This window comes from Anser anser, assembly GCF_964211835.1.
Source record: "Anser anser genome assembly, chromosome: 6".
Lineage (NCBI taxonomy): Eukaryota > Metazoa > Chordata > Aves > Anseriformes > Anatidae > Anser > Anser anser.
The window spans coordinates 14,185,554-14,207,906 of NC_139726.1; the positions used below are offsets into that span (position 1 = coordinate 14,185,554).

The 22,353-nt window shown below is 44.1% G+C and overlaps 1 protein-coding gene across 12 annotated transcripts in view; it reads left to right on the forward strand.

Annotated features, from left to right (window-relative positions):
* GLI2 (GLI family zinc finger 2) overlaps window positions 1–22,353 on the forward strand; it is a 400,141-nt gene that overhangs the window by 230,633 nt on the left and 147,155 nt on the right. For 2 of the 12 annotated variants that reach the window (XM_083842016.1, XM_083842014.1), the window contains exon 1: window positions 2,492–12,042. The exons of 7 other annotated variants lie outside the window; for them this stretch is intronic. The gene's annotated coding sequence lies outside the window, so the exon portion shown is untranslated. 3 more of the 12 variants (XM_083842019.1, XM_083842022.1, XM_083842013.1) reach the window with 3 other exon arrangements.

Below are 22,353 nucleotides of genomic sequence, written 5' to 3' on the forward strand. Positions count from 1 at the left end.
GTTGAGATATAAATCTACAAATATCTGAAGGGTGTAAACACCAAGGCTATGAAGAATTATTTAGAGTGGTACAATGGGGTGTAACTAGAAGTAATGGGATGAAATTTAAGAGAAGGCAAATTTCAGTTGAATAATGGGAGAAGCTTTTTGACAGTGTGATGTATTAGGCCATGGGTTGCTCTTCCAGCAGTAGTCCTATTGCTCACTACTTAGGGCACAACCCTGTTTATTAAGAAGCCAGAGTTTTTCACAGTCTTTATTAAGGACAGCTTCAAATTGTGCCTTTTGGTTTTTATTTGTTAGATGCTGAGATGTGCAAGCTGTACACTGAAATCACTGTGGCCCTACAGACGTGCACCATGTCTTGATATTGCACCTTGATATTGCATCTTGATATCATGCAGCTCTTGAAATTGCAGCAGTGGAGGAGAGGGCATGAGCCCGAGCAGCTCCTCAAGCCACAGCTCAGCCCAGATGGCCCCGCTGGCACAGAAAGTTGGGTCGTGTTGGTAGTGTCCACTCTTTGCTCAGGACCTCCTCTTAACTATGCACTTCTCCCCATGTAGGCATTGTACTATTACCATAGGGGGTATGTACTATTACCATGGGGGGTGTTCAGTTACAGTCTCTGGAACTGACATCAATGTTACTATACTGCACCTCTGTATAAAAATAAAAATCCTCCACTTTACTTCAAAGTAATCAGGACAAACAAGATCCCATCGATTCTCATAAGTCTATGGTCTTTTATAAACCTACAATACCGTACCATAACTTTTTCTTTAAAAACTCCCATTCCTTCTTCTGCTTTTCACTTCACTTGAAATGCAAACTAAGGTCAAAGGATAGCTTGCCTGCTAGCAGAACACACTGCATTGTGTGTCATTTTAAAATGTCCTCCACAGTCACTGAGGAGTGCCTCAGAGTGACTCTCTTGAATGCATCTTGCTTTCCCTTATCTTGAAGGGCTGAATTAGAAAATTAGCTAACTAGCTGTGTAAATCAAGTTAGAGAGTCTCAACTAAAATGGTAGTTTATCTTCAGCATAGGGAAGATGGTAGAGATTCATGTAATTAGAGAACCAAATGCAGCTGTAGCACTTAGCATACACTGGCAGCACAGCTATCCTGTTGGAGCGGGAGGACAGAAAACTTTAAAGCGTTGGCATGCTCAGAGCATAAATGAGACAAGAGCTGAAAGTGTCTTATAATTGTTCTTAAATGTGTTTTGTATTGCTCGTGCTGTCCCTGAAGAGGTCTGTGTCTGTATGCTTCAGGGAAATTTCAGAATTATATCCTTTCTCAGCCTGTGGGAAGAAGGAACCACTGAAGGATTTAATTCTCCTCTGGATGGGGACGAATATTTTCTTTGCTGAAAAATGCAGTTTTGGTCTACTCAGAACTGGATTAATTTGGTAAATGCTTTTCATAGGGAATTTTGTGTGGGGGGAAATGTCAGAATAATTGTGTCTTCATTGCAGGCCCTCCCATCGCTGAGGGCTGTGGTGAGAGCACACTTCTGGAGAGGAGAGCTCTGCTTTGAGCCACTTTTCATACCCAGATCAAGGGTGGATGTGTGCTCAGGCCCCCTTGTCTCAGGAGAGCAGCATAACCACTAAGCTGCCTCAAGTTTGCCACCTTAATCTAAGTGGTTTCCATTCAGCAGAAATAAATCATTTATGTCAGTGTGACTCCAGAATTATTTTTAAAAAATTGTTTGGTTTCCCTCCTGTACAGGAGTGTCAATAATTTTCCCTACCTTACTGCTGAGGCCACTTTAAAAAGGAATTTAAATTATGTAGCTGGGGGTCACTCGTAGCATTTACAGGAGACATTGGTGTTACTTTCTGGAGTTTGATTCCTGATACTCTTTCACATCTGTTGGTAGATTTGGGCCCTACCAATTTACAAGACAGGCTTTCCAGCCATACGGCCCCCATGAAGGGGATGGGGCAAATTTGGTCAGGTTTCTTTCAACTTCTTCTGCAAATTCCTCCCAATCTAATTAGTGAAGTATGTCATTGCAAAGCCATGGCATGGAGCACGCAGAGGGAAGCATTTGGGGTCATGAACAAGGGCCTTTGGGGAAGGGCACCTCACATTAATCTCCAGTGAGTTTCGGCGTCACTGCAGCAGTCCAGGCTACTTTTTTTGGTGACAGAGGTCTTGGGGTGTCCTTCCCAAGTGCAGACGTGCCTACGGCTCTCTGTCCTCCCTCTACCCCTTTGGCAGGTGTGTCTGTACCACCCAGTCACCCAGCCGGTGCTTTAGAGATAATCCTCCACAGCAGGCCCGGGTTGTGACCTGGGCCCTTTGGGTGTTTCCACCTTGTTGCTGCGGGTCACTGATCTGCAGCTGGGGGGCTGGTGAGATGGCAGGAGGCTAGGCCCTGGAGCAGCCACAGGAATGGGGCTCCCAGAGGCCTGCCATGCCAGAGCTGAGCGGGGCGGCACGGTGGGCTGCGAGGCTCAGTAAGTATGCATTTATCGGTAAATGAAAGAAAAAAAGCTGCCCTCCCTCCTTATCTGCTGAGGGCAATGAAAAGTCCAGAGCCGGCTTGTGCAGTGAAAGGATTAATTTGCTAACGATGTTGGACCTGTGTGGATGTTTGATTAATAAAGTAGTAGTTTATCTTCTTACATTTCCCCATAGCAACTGCAAAAGAGTTTCAGATGTCTACAGCCTTTCCTGCTCTCCTTCTACCGTGAAACAGATGTTTCGCTGACTGCCTCTCAGAAGGACAGACCAGCACCAAAACCCACCTTCTGGCAGGAAATGAAGGGAAGGCTAAATTGAGGGAGTCAGCCCAAGTGCAGGGCACGCACCCTTCTTTTTCTTCCACCATATGGGAAAACACATAAATGTGTGTGCACGGAAGCCACACAGTGAAAGCAGATTATTCTGACTCGAAAGATATTATTCACTTTCTTTAGCACTGTTTAAAGGCTGGAGAGTTTTTACTAATTGTGCTGGAGGGTTACACAGTTTCTTTGCTGTCTTGGCTCTTTTCTTGTGCCTTTATCCTCCATTTCTCTCATACTAATTCTCTGCTTTTATCTCCTGCAATTCCTCCTCCTCTGCCTGGCACTGAGAGCTTGTGAGAGTAAATGTTTATAACGCGCATTCGGCTTTTGGTGAAACCTATTCCAGCTTTCAAAGAAAGCTCTTTCGTTTGGTCTGCACAGATGTAAACTTTAAACAGGAGAAATTCCCCTGGGTTCAAAGGATGGCTTCAGGATTCCAGGCGCTGCTGATGTGCTGTAGTGCTCTGTCCTTGTGAGTCGGTATAAAACTGCCAGCTTGTGTCGCCTGCTCCCTTTGGTTTTGAGTTGAAGCAGTCATCAAGTGGATTTAGGCCTTCTGTACTTGCAGCGTATATTAACAGTGCTTATTTTTTGTTTACGTATAAATAAGATGTCTCTCCGCAAGATCTGTCAGAGGCCAAGCTTGGGTTTTAAAAAGGAATAAATAAGCTATGGAAGAGTTACTCTGTCATAAGGTGCATTGTGTCAACAGACGTTTATTTTATTTACCTGTTAGAGTAGGAAGTGCCCTGACTTGTTACAGTTTGTTATTGCTTTCTGTATTGTTGGGTGCTAACATGGTTCTCAGTCATTTTTGTGTTCTGTTTTCCCAGGAAAAAAATTATATCAGCCTCTTTTCACAGTTATTTTCCTTGGCAAAAGTTAATACCTTATTTATTGTTAGCTGCCATAGGCTATATATGAACTAGCTGATCCTTGGAGATACATAATTCACACACTTACTTTGCACATCCATTTAAAAAAAAATTGAGGAGGTAGCACCAGCCATAGGTGATGGAAACTTTTCCCTTGTTATGTACTCATTTCACAACAAATCCATATCAGTAGTGACTGAAGGCTGTGATAACTAATGGCTGTTTGCCCTACCCATCAATACTCACACAAGTACTTTCCACCCATACCTCTCAAAGTACTTTAAAAAAAAGAAAAAAAAAGGCAAGCCTGAACTTTATTATACCAGATGCAAATGTTAAGAAACTGAATCACAGACGAATGTATGCTCAGGACAGCTGGTGACAGTGTTTGGAAAGTGGGACCCTTGACTCCCTTCCCAGGAATGGGACCTCTGTCACACAGTGCTGTGTGCATCAAGTCTCCTTTGAGGCCGGTGTCTCGGTGAGTGATGGTCCCCATCCGTGTCCCACCTGCAGAACTTGGAGGCACACATGTCTTAAGGTCTCGGCCACCTGCCAGCTTTGCAGGATGCTGTTTTCTAATGCAGAACAAATTATACAGGATTTATTGGAATGTCCAGAGAAATCGGCTGTCTTTGCAGTATGTCCACCCTGGATGAATTATTTCTTGTCATTTTTCTCTGACAATATGGGAAACTGATTGGCCATGACTCTGAGCTGTGTCTTCATCTCTTGTGAGGGCCAAGAGGAAAGGGCAGCGCTGGAGCTGTGCTCCACTGGGCTGCATCATGAAGCGCAGCTCCAGCACCTCTAAGTTAGCATCAGATAAGTAAGCAATAAAGAGGTGTCCTGACAGGGACCGAGTGGCCTCACCAAAAAGGTCATGCAGCCTAGTGCTGGTTTGGACAGCCCCAGCCTGGAGGTGTCTAACGTGCTTCATTCACTGCACAGACGTGTCTGCAAATGACTTCCAGAGCTGCCAGGCTGGGGTCTTTTACCAGTGTAAAATTCCCTTGAAAATGTAGAAATGAAGGTGAAATAATTAGTAACAAACCAGTGCTTGTGTCCTGAATTGCTCTTCCGCTGTTTCTTTCTCAGAAATTCCTCCTTTGTTATGTGCTGTACCTATAGATCCTGATAGCCGTGGTAAGGCAGCGTGGGTGAGTGGGGAGAGGAGGAGGGGCGAGCTTCCAGGACTTAGCTGTATGTATTTAATGTGTACTGAAAAGCAATGTGGGACTCAGGGAGACCACAAGTGTGAGTGACTGGGGTGATTGAGAGCTGCCGAACCAGGCTTGAGATTGCGGAGATGCGGTTCAGATGCTGAATTATGCTGGTGTCCCTAAACTTTCCTGGTTTTGAATAACATTTTTCTAGCTGAGGTTTTGCAAGTATGAAGCCTGAAGCCAGCTTAAGGAAACTTTATGATGTGAAAATTAAGTTTTCTCTAGTAAGCTGCAGTTTGTCAAAACAACAGCACACATTCCAATTGGGCTACAATTTGGCAAGATGCAAAGATTTCATCTCTCCCTTTGAATATCTGGAGAAAATGGAAACCTGGCATCTTAGCACTGCATGGATTTCTACACAACCCTTTCAACAGCTGGGATAAGCTACTCTGCTTTATCACACATTTCCCTTGTGTTATGAATCACCACCTTCTCTCCAGGCAGTTCACATGAAGGATTCTTCAGTCTTTGGAAGCTTGTGTGTTTGGCTAAGGGGGGCAAAAAAAAGGTTTGAGAGGGAGTTGCTCAAGGATAAGATGGATCTCAAATTTGGTTGCCTGACGAGAAAAGAATTGTCATATAATTGGAGCTGGTGCTAACTGACATTTCTGCTTTTGGGGGAAATATTTTGTGAAAATTCACTCTGTTTCCCAACAAAGCTCTTAAAAGTGTCTCACGGAAAGGAAATTCCATACGTTTTTTTGCTCTGGAAGGAAAAAAAAGAACTGGTTTTAGCTGATGATTCCAAAATGAGAGAGAGCAGCTGTCTGCCCTGACTCTCAGAGCAGGGGGCTTAATCCCCCCTTCTCCCCCTTCTCCACCCCAAGCTCAGTCTTAAGCTGGGACTCGTGGAGCTCACAGGCTTTCTGCTCCTGCCAGCACCCCGGGATGGGCATCCGGGCTCCCAGCTGCAAAAGGCAGCCCACGAGGTGGGGCTGCCTGGGAACAGCAAAAGCTGAAGGCTTCGTCTGTCTGCCCAGACAGCTGGCGAGAAATTAGGCAGATTTCTGACCCACCCCACCAGCGGTTAGCTCAAACTGATGCACGACCGCAGACGTTTCCAGTTTGGACAACCTGACATTTTCCACTGGAAACCTCTTGTGACAGGAGGCTCCTGACCACCGTCGTGCGCATGTTGGTGCCTATGCGTTGTATTAGCATGCTGCTAATAAGGTTGTGTAAAGCCATTAAGGTTTGGAGCCTTGCTGGAGCAGAGCTCAGTGGCCAAAACCTTGTGAACACAGGGCTGCTCTGAAGGTCACCATTCGGATAGGAGCTAAACAGAGGTGCCCAAGCACTCATCAGCAGGTAGCCAGTAAACCATAAAAGTCTGAGTTATTCCCTTTCTGCTTTGTGACCTCAGTATTTTAGAGCTTTCCCCGTTATAAAACTCGCCCCTGTGTGAATTTACTTGCAGCTGTAAGAACAATTTAGTTCCACTCATTAGCGATGAAGCAAAGGTACATAATAAAAAAGAAAGGATAATACATCACCTAATGTATTTTGTTCCTGGGCTGGATGCAAACAGGGCACTTTAAAGTATTAGTTGTTTCCAGAGATAGTAGACATACAGTTGTATGTTTTGGAGAACGTAACTGTCTAAGTAACAGGAGACCTCAGCCATCCGCTCCAGGATTAAATCTTTGCTGAGGAGTGTGGAGAAACTGGTGTGCTCTGCGTGTGTTTGTGTGAATTATGGGCTGCGTAGATCAGTGAAGTGCAAATTTCGCAGTCTTCTGCTGTCCTGTCATATCTCGACTCACAAAAACAAAGTTCAGAAGTTCATTGCTGGGGGGGAGGGGGGCAAAAAAAAAAAAAAAAAAAAAAGAAAGTTTGCTCTGACTTATTTGTGCTTTTATGAAGACTGTCTGGAGCTGAATAACCCCTCGTGAACTTGCATCCTCCACCCCAGCTGCAGCCTTTCAGCTCCAACAAAGACCACTCACTAAATCCAGGAAATAGAGCGGCGCGTGGGTGAGTTACTGACTCCACATTCACACCCTGCCCGCTGTCCGGAGGGAAAGTCGCTCCTCCCTGACTGCTGCACTCGGAGCCTGCAAGCAAAACCCTGTGCATGTGTGCATGGAAAAATAATTCTTTGTCATCCACAAAAAACTGCACTTTCCATTGAGATTTTCCTGTGGTGCAACTCTTTAGAAACCACAATAAAAACTCCAGGCTGCAGGATTTTTATTCTTTGCATACCTCGCTGCACAAAAAGGGCCGCCAAATGGTTTTCTGGAAGCAGGATTTTCAGCCATGAGCAGTGATTTAGGAGAATGAGAATATCAGCTTCCAAGAATGTTTCATTTGGAAAACTTTGAGATTTACTTGAGACACCACCAGTCTATTTCCTCTGCTTTGATTACTCTGCTTCTACATATTTAGCCCACTGGCTGTTGTTCTTTTACCCTCCAAAAATCTGTTTGGATGCCCTAAACATCATTTTCTTTGTTATGCTAACGCGGGAGATGGAGGGTGTGCAGAGGGGAAGATAAAAGCGGTGTTGTTTTATGGATCCTACGCAGTGTACTTTGCAGGAACTTTTTAATGCTTTGCACAGTGCTCCGTAGTGGGATAAATGCTCTTTAAGACCATTTACAAAACATGAACAAAAGAATATTAACAAAGATGAGTAAGCGTGGATTTCCTTATTTCACAGGTGCAGAAACAAAGCTTTCTAAAGCTTTATTGTTGGTACAGGGTCTGCCAGGAGTAAATGGTGAGGCTCAACCTGCAGGGCCATCACGTCCATGTGTCACAGTGACCCCAGTTGGAAGGGGACAGTAGTTTAATGTGACTAAGGAACCAGTTAGGTATTTAATAGTTTAGGCATCAGTCTTGGCTGCTTGTGGGATGTTGAAGAGATGGGTTTAGGTGATGTGGATTTCTGTCACTGGGGGAAAAAAAAATAATTCAGAATTTCAACTGCGTCCCCAAGAAGCTGTTATTTCTTGGATTAGATAAGTTTAGTTTTAAACTAAAATTTAAATTTTGTATTACTCAAAGACCAGAAGTTTCTTTGGGAACTGCCAGTGCCTGAAATGAAGCAGATGGACTGTTGGGCTGAGGGGAAGAAGGTACCCAAAGCAGCAGCTACCAAGGAGGAGTGCCTTACGGGCCCCAAACGTTCCTGCAGTGCAGCTTTATGTGAAAGTCCCGCTATCCGGTTTGCAGTTTTGTTAACACCAGTACTTAGTGGTTTAAAAATAGTTTAGAAAAAAACACACAGCCTGTGAGGAGAGGTTAATGGAGTAATGCGGAGTGGTTTGAGCTTTGCACTTCTCCTGCTGACTGTGGTGTACTCCAGCTGCTCCCCGGTGGCCTCTCCTGGGAGGCTGAGGACTTTGCTACTTGCTGCACTTGGGGATGCTCATGGTCAACATCACACGTGTTCAGGGACACTTGGGAGGGGACTTGGAGCCCACGTGCACCGTCTGGAAACCATCACAAGTCCCCCAGCACAAATGCTGGCTTCTGAGAGGCTGAAAAGTTGTCCTAGGTGCCCTGTGGAGGCACATGGATGGGCATTTCTGGCCCGTCCACCTACACCAAGATTTCCTATTTCTGCTGCTTGTGTGAAAGGACGTATTTAGGACTTTTCCTCTGCAAGGTGTTTTTTTTTTTTTGCTGTTGTTGTTTTTGTTTGTTTGTTGTTTGTTTGTTTTTACAGAATCAGGAGTCTGGCTGGATCAGTTTCTTGAACTGATTGATACTGTAATTGAATTAATGTGAATGCAAGAGAAGGGGAGGGAAGATGGGAATAAGAGGCAAGATGGGATCACAGCATCCCAGGCTTAGCTTGGTGTAAGGTGCCTCCTTGGTTGCTGGGACAGGCTGCATTTGGGATGGCCAGTGGGGCATAAAGCTGAACGCAATCTGTGTGGGAGAGAACAGCAAAAATGTCCATTGGTCGACCTACCAGGCCTCTGGAGGTAATCCTGCATGCCAGCTACTACACAGCCTAAATAAATACCATCCCTTAGGCTTTATTTATTTAAAATCCGTTGTCCTCACAGTGATTTTTACTCTACGTCATCTGCACTTAGTCTTGCTTCTGCAGTGAGACACTGCTGCTTATCAGTCCCTGGGATTACGCTGCAGCTGCAGGCGAACTGCTTGGCGAGCAGCTCCAGGAGGAGAGCTGGTCCCCAGGGGCTGTCCGAGCAGATGTGCACCAAGAGTTTTGCAGTCTGCAAATGTCGGGCTGATGTTTTTCCTCCGACTGGAAGTTTCTACATCCTCGTAACTGTAGGTACAGCTGCTTTTTCTTAAATTGCCTGCAGCATCGGGACACAAACTGCTTTGGTCTTCATTGCTTACAGCTGGTGACTTCCTCCCTCCCGCTTGTGCTAGTGTCCAGGGACAGAGGCTGACCATCCTGCTCCAGCCCACGTGTGAGCTGCTCCCCGCGTGCTCTTAGCTGCAGTTCAGTCCTGTGTCCCAGCAGGCTTGCCAGTAAGCTGGAACTGTCTGTCTTGCAAATGGTCTCATCTTTAATTAGAAAATCTTTAATGTCTGCAAAGTCACATGTGGGTGCCAGAGTTTGCAGCTCCATAACCTAAGTTCTGCTGCCTTGCTGGTTTTAGGTGTAACATTTTAAAGAGTAATCTTTCAAGCCTCGGGGTAATAGTACCCATTGAGCCCTGCTAGTAGGTGTTCTACTGGGGTTAATTCTGGAAAAAACAAACAAACAAAACTCTTACTCATTTTTTTTTTTTCCAAGTGAAACAGTAAGAAAGCTTGTCAGTTCATTTTCTCATCTTTATCCCTTATGGCCAGCTGTATGTGCAGACTCTATTTTTGTTTTCCCTGTCTCTCTGCAAGTGCTAATGTTTGTTTTCTGTTTTTGTTTTGTCCCGCAGTCCAGTACTCTGAGCCTGTGTGCTCTGTGTCAAGCGTTAGATTGTTTTTCTATTAATCACATGTTCCTCCTGGCTGTAGCTCTCACCGGCTGGCTGCTGCCACCAAGTTTTGTATATATCGTGTGTGGTGTAGCACTGGGAGTGTGTGACTCCAAACTGCAACCCCTTTCCGACTGGAGTGCTCTATGGGAATGCTGTGACTGCAGCCAGTGCAGCAACTACGTAGGCTTCTTGATATATCCTCCAGCTTTCTCTTCCACGTTCATCCTGTGTTACAGGAGCTTACTATGCTCCAGGGTTAGAAGGAGCCATGTCTAAAGGCAGGACCTTGAGCAAGTTCTTTACTGAAGCGCTTGGAACTTTTTCTGATGTTGTAGGAACCAGAAAAGCATGGCCATGAATTCAGCTCATGGGGTCGTGGTGGAGACAAAGTCCTTCCACTGAGATTGATGGCAGCTGCCCTGTAAGAGAGATGTAGCTCAAGGCTAGATGGACCGTGGATCTCATGGTCCTATGTCACCCTGTAAGTTGTTCCTATATCTTGTAGGATCAGGAACGGGTGCTGCTTCTTTCCAGAGACTAAAACCCCTCATCTGAGAAGCACTTCATGGACAAAGCTCGAGCTGTGCAGAGAAGACTATTAATGAAATAAAACAGCTTCATGAGAAGCAACACTTTGTGCTTTGTCCTCAAAGGAATCGGTCTTTCGTGAAAGACTTCGTGTTCCTTGGATTTATTTATTTATTTTTCCATTGAATGAGCAAGATTGTTTAAAAAGGGTGGTGGGGAAGGTCACTGGGGAAAAGCCCCCTCCCATACTCACTCATCAATTCTTACGGCACTAAAAAAAATTAATTTAAATTGCCACTTTCCTCAAAATGAAGTGTAAAGCTTTCATAGTTCTGTTGTTTAATTTCCCAACTGGATATGAAATTAAGGAAATTGTAATTGTTTGACCTCTCACATCAGGGAGTCTAGGTATTTTTTCTTCTGTTTCACAGGAGTACATCTATATGAGAATAATGGCTTCCCCAGAGGCTCCACTTCTTGTAAAATACGGTCTAATGAATTAAAATATATCTCTTTTTTTTTTTTTTTTGGTGCTTTTGCATGCTGTGACCTGCCTTGGGTTTGAGTTCAGGATGGTTTCCACTGAACTGTCTGAAGGCTCGCAGCACACTGCCTCCTGGTGAATTGTTCTTCCTGAAGTTTGTCCATTGATTAAATCCTCTGGATTTGGTTGGTCATCTTTCTTACGTAGTTCACTGCTTTTTCCTCACTAAGCATTGCTAATGTGTCTTCCATAAACTTGAAGCTTTTTGAGCTTTGATCCAGGAACCTTTCCAAATTCAGCAAAACCAACCAAAGACTTTTTTTTTCCCTTTTTCTTTGTGTCCTTTGTTACTGAAGAGGGCTGCAAATATTTAATACTATTTAAAGCCAGACAAAAAAAAAAACCTCTCTTTTGGTGATTTCTCCAAAACACCAGTTGATTATTGTTGGCAAGGACATCACACTGGAAAGGACTAGCTGTTCTGCGTGGTTTTGAGGCCAGAATACTGCTGGGATCATTCCTGGTGGCCGGGTGGAGCTGGCTGGGTACCTGCCCAGGAGCCACGGGGTCCCCACACAGCAGATGGACCTCTCCTGAGGAGGGGAAATAGGTTGACACCGAAGAACAAAGCTCCTCTCCACCACGGGGTGAAAAAACCCACACTGAATGTCACCAAGGAAGCAGCAAATGCTGGTCTTGAGATCTCTGTGTGTCTGACCAGCTGCGTACGTAGTTTTTCAGGGACCTAATGTACTGCCTCGGAGAACAGCTAGGCAGGTCACAGTGTGGGGCAAGGATGCATTTATTTTGAGGGCTCTTGCGGAGGACTTTTTGTCCTGAAGTCACCACTTGGAGAGATTTCTCACGTGGCAGGAATGGGGAATGAGCAGACTTGCTACCAGGGTAAGGATGTTTTGCTCTCGAGGAGAAAAAATGAGTGAACATCAGTCTCACAGATATGTTTAGCTCTCAGTGATTGTAGCGATGAGTTCACCTGGATCTCGCTTAGCCCTCGTTGCCCTAATGGGCCACACAGGTGGCCTCGTGCACACCCATAGCAGGTGGTGAAACAGCTCAGCTTGCACCATGGGAAGAAATTGTCGGGAGAGGACGGTTGGAAGGGTTTTATGGGAGCTCCTGGCAGGGAGAAGTGACTTTTTGGAAGCTTGTGTCCAGGCCTGCTGAGAAGTTGGGACCTGCCCTGCAGCATCTCCAGGTACTGGAAGCTCTGGCTTGTGTAGGTTCTCGGGTTGCTTGGGTTTTTAATCTGTAAAAATCCTCCTGCTTCTTCCCCTCTCCCTCCAATCCCCATCGCTCTGAGAGGCGGGTGAAGCCTCCCAGCTTGCCCCAGAGGAAAGCAGAGACCTGGCCATGCTTCAGGGCACCCCAAACCACAGCAGGCAGAGGCAGCCCCTGGCCGTGGTGGTGCACGAGCTGCTGCAGCTCTGCTGGCGCTGGGCAGGCAGCTGGGCAGCAGCCCCGGCCAGCTCGCTGGCAGCGCGGCGCCGGCACCGCGAAGAATCGCCCCCTTTGTATTTCGCCGTCCAGACCTAACATACTGACATGGTCGGCATCAGATACAGTCGACACATGTTTAAGTGGTGTGGCTGGCTGCTTTGAACAAGTGGGAATGTGTTCTTGGACTGGTTCGCTCTCTGCATTTCTACAGAGTTTCCCACTGTCCATTTTCCATAGTTACTTACAGCGATTACGTGGAATCCAGGGCTGCAGCGGCTGCGTGCACAGCCTCTAAACCCACACCTGTGGCTTTTTTGTGTCGCGTATAATTCATTACTGAGTGACGCTTCCTGCCTTGTCATCTTTGGTCCTCGATGAATGAACTGTGTAGCCAAATCAGCTTAGCGCCGAACTAAAGAGGCGGTTTGCGTTCAGCTGTGGATCCTGCACGAGTCGTGCAGAAACTTATTTGTGTTGGTATGGCTGGGTGCTCACGGGAGGCTCCGGCTCGTTTGATATTGGATCCACTCACAGCTTGCATGTCCTGCCTCAGCTTTATTTTCCCTTCCAGAGGCATAGATACTGCATGAATCACTGTGTCTTTGCAGAGGCTCCAATGTGCAAAGGTATTTGTGCTGAAACCTCACGAGGCTGTAATTAATCTGTAGACGAAAGGAAATGTTTTTGTGACAGCTAAATGAAGACCAAATAATGCGACGTGATGAAAGGTATGCTCAGCGGTCTGAAGTTTATATGCATTTAGCTTTATGGTGAGCTGGAAAACTTCTGAAACAAGAATTGCCTCAAGTCCCAGTTAATCTCAGACAAAAGTGTACAGAGGAAAACCTGCACATAATTATATATTAATAAGTAGAAAACTGAACAGAGATTTTTAAAAGTGACACCCTGTTATTCAGTGCATTTGAAAACATTCAGGAAGCTTATATATAAATTGTATATGAGTGCTGTACACAGAGAGGCACGTGCTTTCTGCATTAGATCTATCCGATCAGAGTACATTCCAGTGAAGGAGGCTGTCTCTTTTGGTTTTAGTTATGTTGAGATAGAAAACATCTGATAACCTTTAAAAAAAATATTGCAGACTTTTGTAAATTAGGCTTTTTTTCTTTTTTTTTCTTTTTTACGGATTTAGATTGTTTTGCATAAGGGAAGAAGTTGCTGATCATCTTGTTTGAAACTTAACCATTTCTCCCCTGCGAGTTTTTTGGTTTTGTTTTGTGTAATGAAGGAAGTAATACTTCAAGTTCATGTTTCAGCTTGTTCATCATCAGTTGCACATTTTGATGCAAGTTCTCTCACATTAGTTCATGCGAAGCTGAGACTATTCTAGCAAAAGGACACAGTGGTAAGCCTGGCAGCTGCCATGTGCTTTGGTTTAGGAGGCCTTTGGAACAGCCACTTTAAAATTGGTCGATGCTGAACGTTTCAAGCAGTGACACGGGGTCCTTAGCTAATGGAATGATCTTCCAGAATGCCGAGACTTCTGAATTCCACTTGTGTAGAATCCCAGAACCCTAGAAATTGTGGGGGGAAGAGACCTACAGGGGGCTGCAGTCCAGCCTCCATCCCCAGTGGGGCTTGTCATCAACACCACGTTGAGTTGGCCATGGCTTGTCTAGTAGAGTTTTGAAAAGCCCCGAGGATGAAGGTGCCACAGTCTCTTGGGGTGTCCTGTTCCAGCACTGCATGACACCCCTAGAGGAAAAGCTTTGGGAAGTCCAGCCTGAACTTCTCAAGCTGTTATCTGAAGCTCACGCCCTGTGTCTTACCATCTGCCACTACCAGGAACAGTTTGGCTCCATCTGAGATACGACTGCCTTCAGGCAGCGATGGGCTGGTACTAGATCACATTAGCCACATCGTCACCAGATCATTAACTCTAGAGAAGTATAACACATTTACATCTGAGCACGTGTCTCCTTATGCTTTCACATTAAATCATGTGTGCATGCTTATTTTCACTTTTAATCTAAGGTTTTGATATCCAAGCAGCAGCTAGATTTGCCCATGTTTATGCGAAAACCAGACCTTTTAAAAAAATGTTTAACCTCTTAATTTCATTATGGCTATATCATACCTATAACTTAGTATTGTTACAGGACTGTGACAGTACTGTTATTGTTACTACAATTATCATCATCATCAGTATCTTTATCCTTAACATGAATGTACCATTTCAGATTGCTATCCCTATTCTTGTCACCAGAAAGCTACACTTTCTGAGTGGGCAGAGTCACGTACTGGTAGAAGAGTGAGTTGGAGTCTGTTATGACTTTAGCATCATCAACAAAATGATCAAGTACTGTAAATTCACATTATAATTATGATGTCAGTCAGAAACAATATAACTTGATTTTCAGGTTGACAGAGAATGTCCCCTGGGAATTTGTAGGGAATATATTTGCCTCATTTGGAAACTGAATAAATCCTAAAATAAATATTTCAAGAATATATATGTAGTTCAAGCATGTATTTTCCAATTAGCAAAAGTTTTAAGGCCAGAACATTTTTTGCTTCTGTTTTATTTAGTTACCATAAATGAACTCAGGATTCTGCACCATCTTTTGCCAATATAGTTTGCATCCTACACACCTACAAGCAATACTTGATTTTCTTTTTTTTGTCTGAGATGTGAATTATTCATTCAAGTAAGCAAATTATAGATAACTTGAGTCTTGAGAAATGCATGATGGAGGAAAACCTCTCTGTTCAAAAGTGTAGTGAATTGGCTGTTGGACTTGAGAGACACTCTGGAGAACTTTGTACTGTGGGCATGAGAGATGGGTTGGGTACCCAACTCCTTCTGGCTATGTAATTTCTTTAAGGCAACTCACAACGACATCCAAAATCCTCTACGTTTGGATGACGGTGAAGTCATATTTTGTCTCTTTTGGGAAAGACTTCCAAAGTGATGTAGAAGAACATCTGCTTCTCAATGCCAATTGGAGGGAGTTATTCCTCTTCAAAACACACTTTTGTACCTCTAGTTACTTGCAGCTTCAGGACTTTGTCTTCAAGGTCCTCCTGGTTCCTCTTTAAGGAAAGCCTCTCTCAGTCCTGCCCAGGCCTTTAGGGTTTCTCCAGGCTGACTTCAAGGAGGCACTGAAACCGAAGGGCACAGTAATGTGGAGAGCCGTGCTGTCCCTCATACCACAGTGGGTACATGAGCACATCTACGGTTGTATGAAGCAATACCTCTTCCAACAGCAGCTGGTTTTATTTCTGTTTGTACTCGTGCCTGGTACCAGTCAGCTGCTTTGTGAATAAGCAGCACCCACGGCATCTGAGTGCCCTGGCTGCCTAGCAGCATGCTTCTGTGGATTTGCTTTCTTACCTTCCTGCCTCTCTCCTCCCCTTCCCCCCGGTTTCTACTACACTTTCCCTTGTAGACGGCAATATAGGACCAGGCTGCTTCTCATTTCCATCACTTTTCCCTGCTGTGAGTGAATCTGTTGCAATTAAATTTTAATTGAGATGCACACTGCTTAAATAGACACAAGACAGCTACAGCTATTGCTAATTAATTTTCTTCCAAAATGACAACATTTAATAATTATATTCCATGTCACTTACATTATTTATACAAGTTTAACTCTGGGAATTTTTTTAAAGGCACGTCAGCTGTGAAAGTGCTTTATGGTGTTAATCTCCTGTAAGGCAATTGTGATTAACTTGAAAAGTGAAAGGATGTTTATGGTGCATTTAGTAAATTAGCATGTAGCTCTGCAAGTTTCAAGAGAGACTGAAACACTGAAACATTTGTATGAATGCGTAGTAGTATTTCTGGTTACACCATTTGAATCCAGAGAAGCCCTAATGATAATAATTTGTGCTCTAGTGTCATCTTTCATCTGAGGATCTCAAAATACTTCCAGCCGACGAACGAACGAGCTCGCGCTTTGTGACAGAGATTTCCCCACAGTTTCTCACTTCACCTTGCATAGCACAAAGAGATCATCCGCTGCCCCAGCATGGAAAATTCCTTGCCCTCTGCTCCTTTGCTTTAATAGCAGGCAATGAAAATGACCTTTTTGTATTTTAGTATGAAGAATCCATCACTGGTTGCTGTCAGACAGGGTGTTGGATGAGTGGGACCATTTGTCTGTTGCAGCGTGACAGTCCTTAGGCAGCGCTGTGACAATTTGGGGAGTCTGCCTGTATGAGAGAACATGTAACTGTCACATCATGGCATGACTTGGTGTTGGTGGGGCAGCAGAATTGTCAACCTCTGAGCTTCAAATGTTCACCAGGCAGGTAGAAGCTTCTTGGGACAGCTGCAAGGCAGATTCTTCCAGCCTCTCCCACAGGGGTACGTAATGGAGAGGCTCCCTCTGCAGAACAAAGGAGCTGGATATCGAAGGTGAGATGCGTCAGCCTCGGGGGTTTACTGGCAGATCAGGGAGCTTCGGGAAGGTTTGGAGAATCAAAAAGCTTTTTTTTTTCCTCCACAGCGAGGGTCCTTTTTAAGGTGAAACTTAAAGCTGGAAGCTACGGTGGAGGGATTTTATGGGTCAGAGAAATAAATGTGGGAGGGAGGAACAGGTTAAGACTGTGATCCCTCTGAGGACCAAAGACCAATAAAAGTCAAAACTAGATGAGAAAAGTGACTGCAAGTTACCTGGCTGTGTGTATTTCCTCTGCTAGCATAGGGTAACTATTTTAAAAGCTCTGCGCCTTTCTGATTGTTGTTACCATGTACCACTGCAAAGTTAAGCTGCTGTGGGAACAGAGATCTGGAACAGTGTGTGTTTGCATTTATTAGGGATGCTGGGGATTGGTATCGATACAGCAGAGCTGTATGGGATGGAGCAATCCCCTTCCAAGAAGGCACAACATATTGTGCTGAGAAGTGTTGCAGGGATGGCAAGAAAAGTACCTGGTGTGCTGCGATGGGCAGGGGAGGTGGGGGTGTTGTGGGCTGCACCGCCGAGCAATGGGAGTGTCTCGGACAAAGGAAATTTGACCAAATGTGTTAAATGGGTGTATAGTGAAACTCCCTTACTGGATATATGGGATTATCATATGCTATTCATCTCACATAAATCTAGGTGTCTTCTTGAAGCTAGTCATTTTAGTTCATTGTGTAGTGAATATATAGCAAAAAAGTACCTCCAGATCCATTTTACTCAATGTTAAGATGGATGTGAATGAAAGGCTGACTGGTTATCTGTCTATCCTTGTGTCCTATCATGAAAGTGAATTAAAAAAAACTCCTTGTTACTTCGCTTTTTTTTTCCCTCAACTTTGCTGCTAGCAAAACAAACCCAGCAATATTTAGTTCTGTTTTATCATCTAGTTGTTTCTTGTGGACCGTTGTGTGGTGCCAGGGTTAGGGACTTCAAAATAAAAAACAGAACTCACCAAGATGCAGGTTCCTAAGTAATGGAAAGTTTTCAGGGCCTTTATTTTATTGCTTGTCTCAGTGGGTTGTAGCTTATTCTGTTCCTCTGCTGTGCAGGTAGCACAGTTAATTATATATGGATGGTTGTGCTTATCAGTAATACAGTCACGATTCTTGGCAAAGATGCACAGTGTCAGGGGCACGGAGGGGTGGGACACTGGTGTGTGCAGTCCCCCGTCTCCCATGTCCTGGGAACCAAGGGCTGCTACATTGGACCTGACCAGACAGGAATCATTTACTTCTGTAAGAAATAGACCTCTTCTGCCATGTGTTTTCCCTGGAGTTATTTAGACATGATGTTGTTGCTTTGAGGTCTCGTACAAGCTGCAATTTGCATATGGTGCTGGAGTTACCGAGGGTTCGTTCCTTTGATTGCTGATTCTCACGGTCCTGAAATACGCCTTTAGCAGTCGAGGCAGTTTTGTAGCTGTAGGGGCTGCAACCAGGAAGGCCAGAAGCTGGTAGTCTCTTCTCCAAGACACACAGTATGAGTGGTCCTGCCCAGGTCCCAGCCAAAAGACAGGGCAGGGGCCACGCGGCTTTGGGTCTGTTTCGTGTCACTGCACTGAGCAGTGCTAAAGGGAAGGCTTAAACATTAACGGATGTCCACAGCTACCAGTTCTTTGCTTTAAAAACCCCAGTGGCATGCAGTGATGAAAAGGCAACCCTATGCATGCTGCAGGTCCATTTCTCTGAAGGCATTTGTCTGGATGTATTCGCACAAATAAAGACTGATCTTCAGTTATAGGAGTGCTGAAGGAAGGTATCTAACTTTTTCTCAGTATGCTGCTAATGATTTGGGGATGGCCAACTGTATTTGTTCTCAAAAGATACATTTTCTCAGCTACTCTAATGAACATTTCATAAATTAGTAATAAATCTGAGTTTACAGTGGAAATACTGGCTCCAAAATAGAAAGTGTGTTGAGCTGTCACTTTAACTCATGAAATGCTGAGAAAAGCCCAAGGGGACAAAGTGGTACCAAGCATTGTGTAGCTGTGGGCATGGTTTAAAGACAAGAAGTCATTTGGGCCTCTATAGATGGTGACATCTCCCCCCTCCTGTTCTGTAAAAAATTTCACTCAGATGAGTGACTAGAAACAGGAGATTACCTGTGTTTCATTTCTTCAGTAGATAAAAACCTAACTTGCTTTTCAGTCAAGTGCTAGGTTATGAGAGCAAATAGGATGAACACTTGTTTCAGTATTTTTAGTGTTTAGTTTTGAATGTTGAGGTTCCCTGACACTCTGTGTAATGCAGAGAGCAAGATGATATTAGAAATATATATCCTTTTAGGGAAGGACTGAGTTATGAGAAATTAGTTAGGAAAATAATTGTTCCCTCACTTGGGGAAAAATACAGTGCAACGAGAGTTAATTGAAGCACGCTAGTATTTCTCCTAAGATCAGAACAACGTGTCCTAACAGGTACACTCACTGGCTCATGATTTTCCAGGGGGATCGGATTCTCATCTTGGACACCCGTCATAGAGCAGAAGATGGTCAAAGTCAATAGTTTCATTGGTGAAAACAAGTATGAATGAGATTAGGAGCAGACGGATATCTCTGGTCCATCTGAGCAAAGTGACTCAAATGACACATATTTAGGCCCTGATTGAAGAAAGCGCGTATGCATTTGCTGAAGTCTCCCGGAAGCCAATGAGATTGAAAGCGTAGTGTGGTAGGCTTTGAAGGGCTTTGAAAGAGGAGACAATAGTCGAAGCAAAACAAAAGAGCAAGCCATCAAAGGATGTAAAGCAAAATGACAGGAACAAAGTGACAAGCTAGAAAAATGCTCTTTGCTCCCACATTCTGAATGGCTGTGAAATCAGCTTTGTACTCATTAGAGCCAATGTAAAGGAACTTGCTGTAAATGAAAATGAATGGCTTAGAGGCTGGTGTTTTGAGTTCAGACATGTAGGTGAGTGGCAGGAAGCACACGGAAATGCCAAACTCCTGGAGCCATTGTGCAGGAGGAAGAAACAGGAGTCAGAGGTGGCCTAGAGGCAAAAAAATTACAGTGAGGTTGGAGGAAGCTGAGGACTGTCTCAGGTTGCAGACTTGAGTAACCAACAAGACGCTCTCCACTTCTGCAGAATTTGGCACCCTTTGCCACCTTCTGTCCGTGGCCAGGTTTCTGTGAGAAGCTATCAGAGAGGCAGGCTGACGTTTCCATGTGGGTGGAGGGAATCAGGTCTGAACTAGGTCGGTCTGAGTGAAATGTGGGAAAGATCTAGCGGAGAGAAATCCCAGAGGTAACCGGGTACAGAAGATTGCGTACAGCTTAGTTGTGAAGGGAAGAGGAAGATGGAATGAGAGTTACAGGCACAAGTGGGATTTCATTTTAAGAGAGGCAGACTGGGTTTCTGAGGAAAAAGAGCAGGAGGAAGAGAGGCAGGGCAAGGATAGTGGCTATGACGGTTGAGAAGATGGTTGTGGGGGAGTGAGGTAATTAGAGGGGAATAGCATATGAAACGTTAGGAGCAGGGAGGGTTTTGTAGATGGGAGGTTAAAGACTTATCTTGTTTTGGCTATTTTCTCTAGGAAGAATTCAACAAGGTAGGCAGAAAAAAGATTCAGAGATGGAAGATAATTATCATGTGCGTTAATATACAACAGAAATAATGTACAATAACTACAAGGGAAATAAGTAATAACTATTACTAGTAGTACTAAACAGCCTAGATATCAAACTTTGGTTAAGGTTTGTTTCATACTATATTTCTTTCTGTTATTATATATGTAAAAAGGCTCTGTCCTGAAAAATCTGTATTAATCCTTTATATTTTGTCTTAAATTAGATAGTATCAGGCAACAAGAGCAAAGGAGGAGGAAGTTACCTATAGGGTCTTCTCAGGCTAGCCTTAATGATTTCAGTCTTTTATTTAAGGAAACAGCAAAAAGCATCTTTTTTGTGTTGCCTAGTGGCCACAGCAGCCATTGTGCCTCAGAGTCTGGCATAGCATCTGAATAGCTAAGGGGTCATCCAACAAGAGTGAATGCAGTCTCCACTGCTCAGCCTCTAGCCTGATTACCACAAAACACTTATTTTGCTTGACTTGCTTTAGCTGCCCAGTTGCATGCACACAACGCGGTTCCTAAACCATTCCTCTAAGCTATAGCAACCTGCCAACATTTGCTGAAAGTTTACTGCTAGCCTGGGATTTGTTCCGGTGACTTTTGCGGACATGAGATGTGCTGGCATGTCAGCCCTGCTCGTTTTGTATGTGATACTACAGAGCAGCAGAGGATGAGGCTTCCCCACACTGGCGTTCTTCTGTAGGCTGTGGAGACACCACTGCTGGGGGGGAGAAGGTAGACTTTTCCCTTACCTCTTATAAGAAGAGAATTAAATCAATTATAATGTTATTTCTTTTTTTATTTTTTTTTGATGCTAGCAGTTAAACACCAGACCAAGAAATGAAGTCAGTTGTTGTAGGCCACCAAGCAAAAATTTCAGGATATTCTCTTGGTGAACAGTTTTATATCTGTCTCAGTCATCAAAATACTTGTAGTGCAGTAGACATAACTGCATAGTAAAGGAATGTGTGCTCGGCAACATTGCCATTGGCAGGACATAAACACCTTAGACTTTATCAGCATTCTGGGAGATGTTTATTACTTGAGTCTTACTAAGTCCTTATCGCAGAAGAAAAAAATACAGAAATTGGAAGGTAGGTATTTTGCTTATCAGCAGAGACAGGCATGGTAAGATTCAACCATTATAAATGCAGATGTTTTGATCTGTGAAGGTATGACAAATCAACTATTTATAACAGAGATTCGTAGGTGCGTAAGATCAAAGAGGATCGGGGTGTTCATTTAGTCTGACTTTTTCTATAATACCATCAGAAGACTTTCCTGTACTTAAGCCTATGCACGTCCAGTGATGGGTCTTAGACTACAGCAGGTCTTCTGGGAAAATTATGTGAACAAAGCATCAGGTCAGCAGTGTTAGAGAGTCCATCACCAGCCTGAATGCAGTGCTTTTCTCTGTTGAAGCCAGGAGCCTTGTTTCTATCTGAATTTCTCTAGCTTTACCTCTAGCTTTAGTCCATGTAATTGTTATTAGGTAGCTGTAATTGGTTTAGCAGTAGGTTCTTGTAATGTCCCCTATCTCTGTATCAAAGAGCATCTATTATCAATTTACATGTATGTTAATATCACTGATCAAGTCATCCTGCAAGCATCGGTCTTTTAAGCTCACTTTCATTGTTGTGCATGGGTAGCACTGAAGTCTTTGTGATTTTCCTCTTTCTGCCTGAAGTATGGGTCCCAGAGCTGTGGGTCATGTTCCATTAATAGTTGATTCCGGGTGAGACAGAGAGACATTATAACCTCACAAATTTTGCTTGGACAAATACATATTGCTTTAGCTGCTTTGATACCAACAACCGCCGTGGAACTTGTCAGCCAGTGTTTGCCCACCATAAACTTCAAACTGTCTTCAGTCAGTGTTTCTCAAAGCACAGTCTTCATTTTAATCACTTTCTACATGTGTGGCCTTGTATGTGGTTGCTTTAAAATAGATGATCTTTGTATCTAGGCCATCTGGTGATAGAGAAGCAGGTCAGTGGTACAGAGCAATCATCTTTATTTACTGTGTCTGTAGTCATTTGTCATTGACAAACTTCATCACTCTGTATTT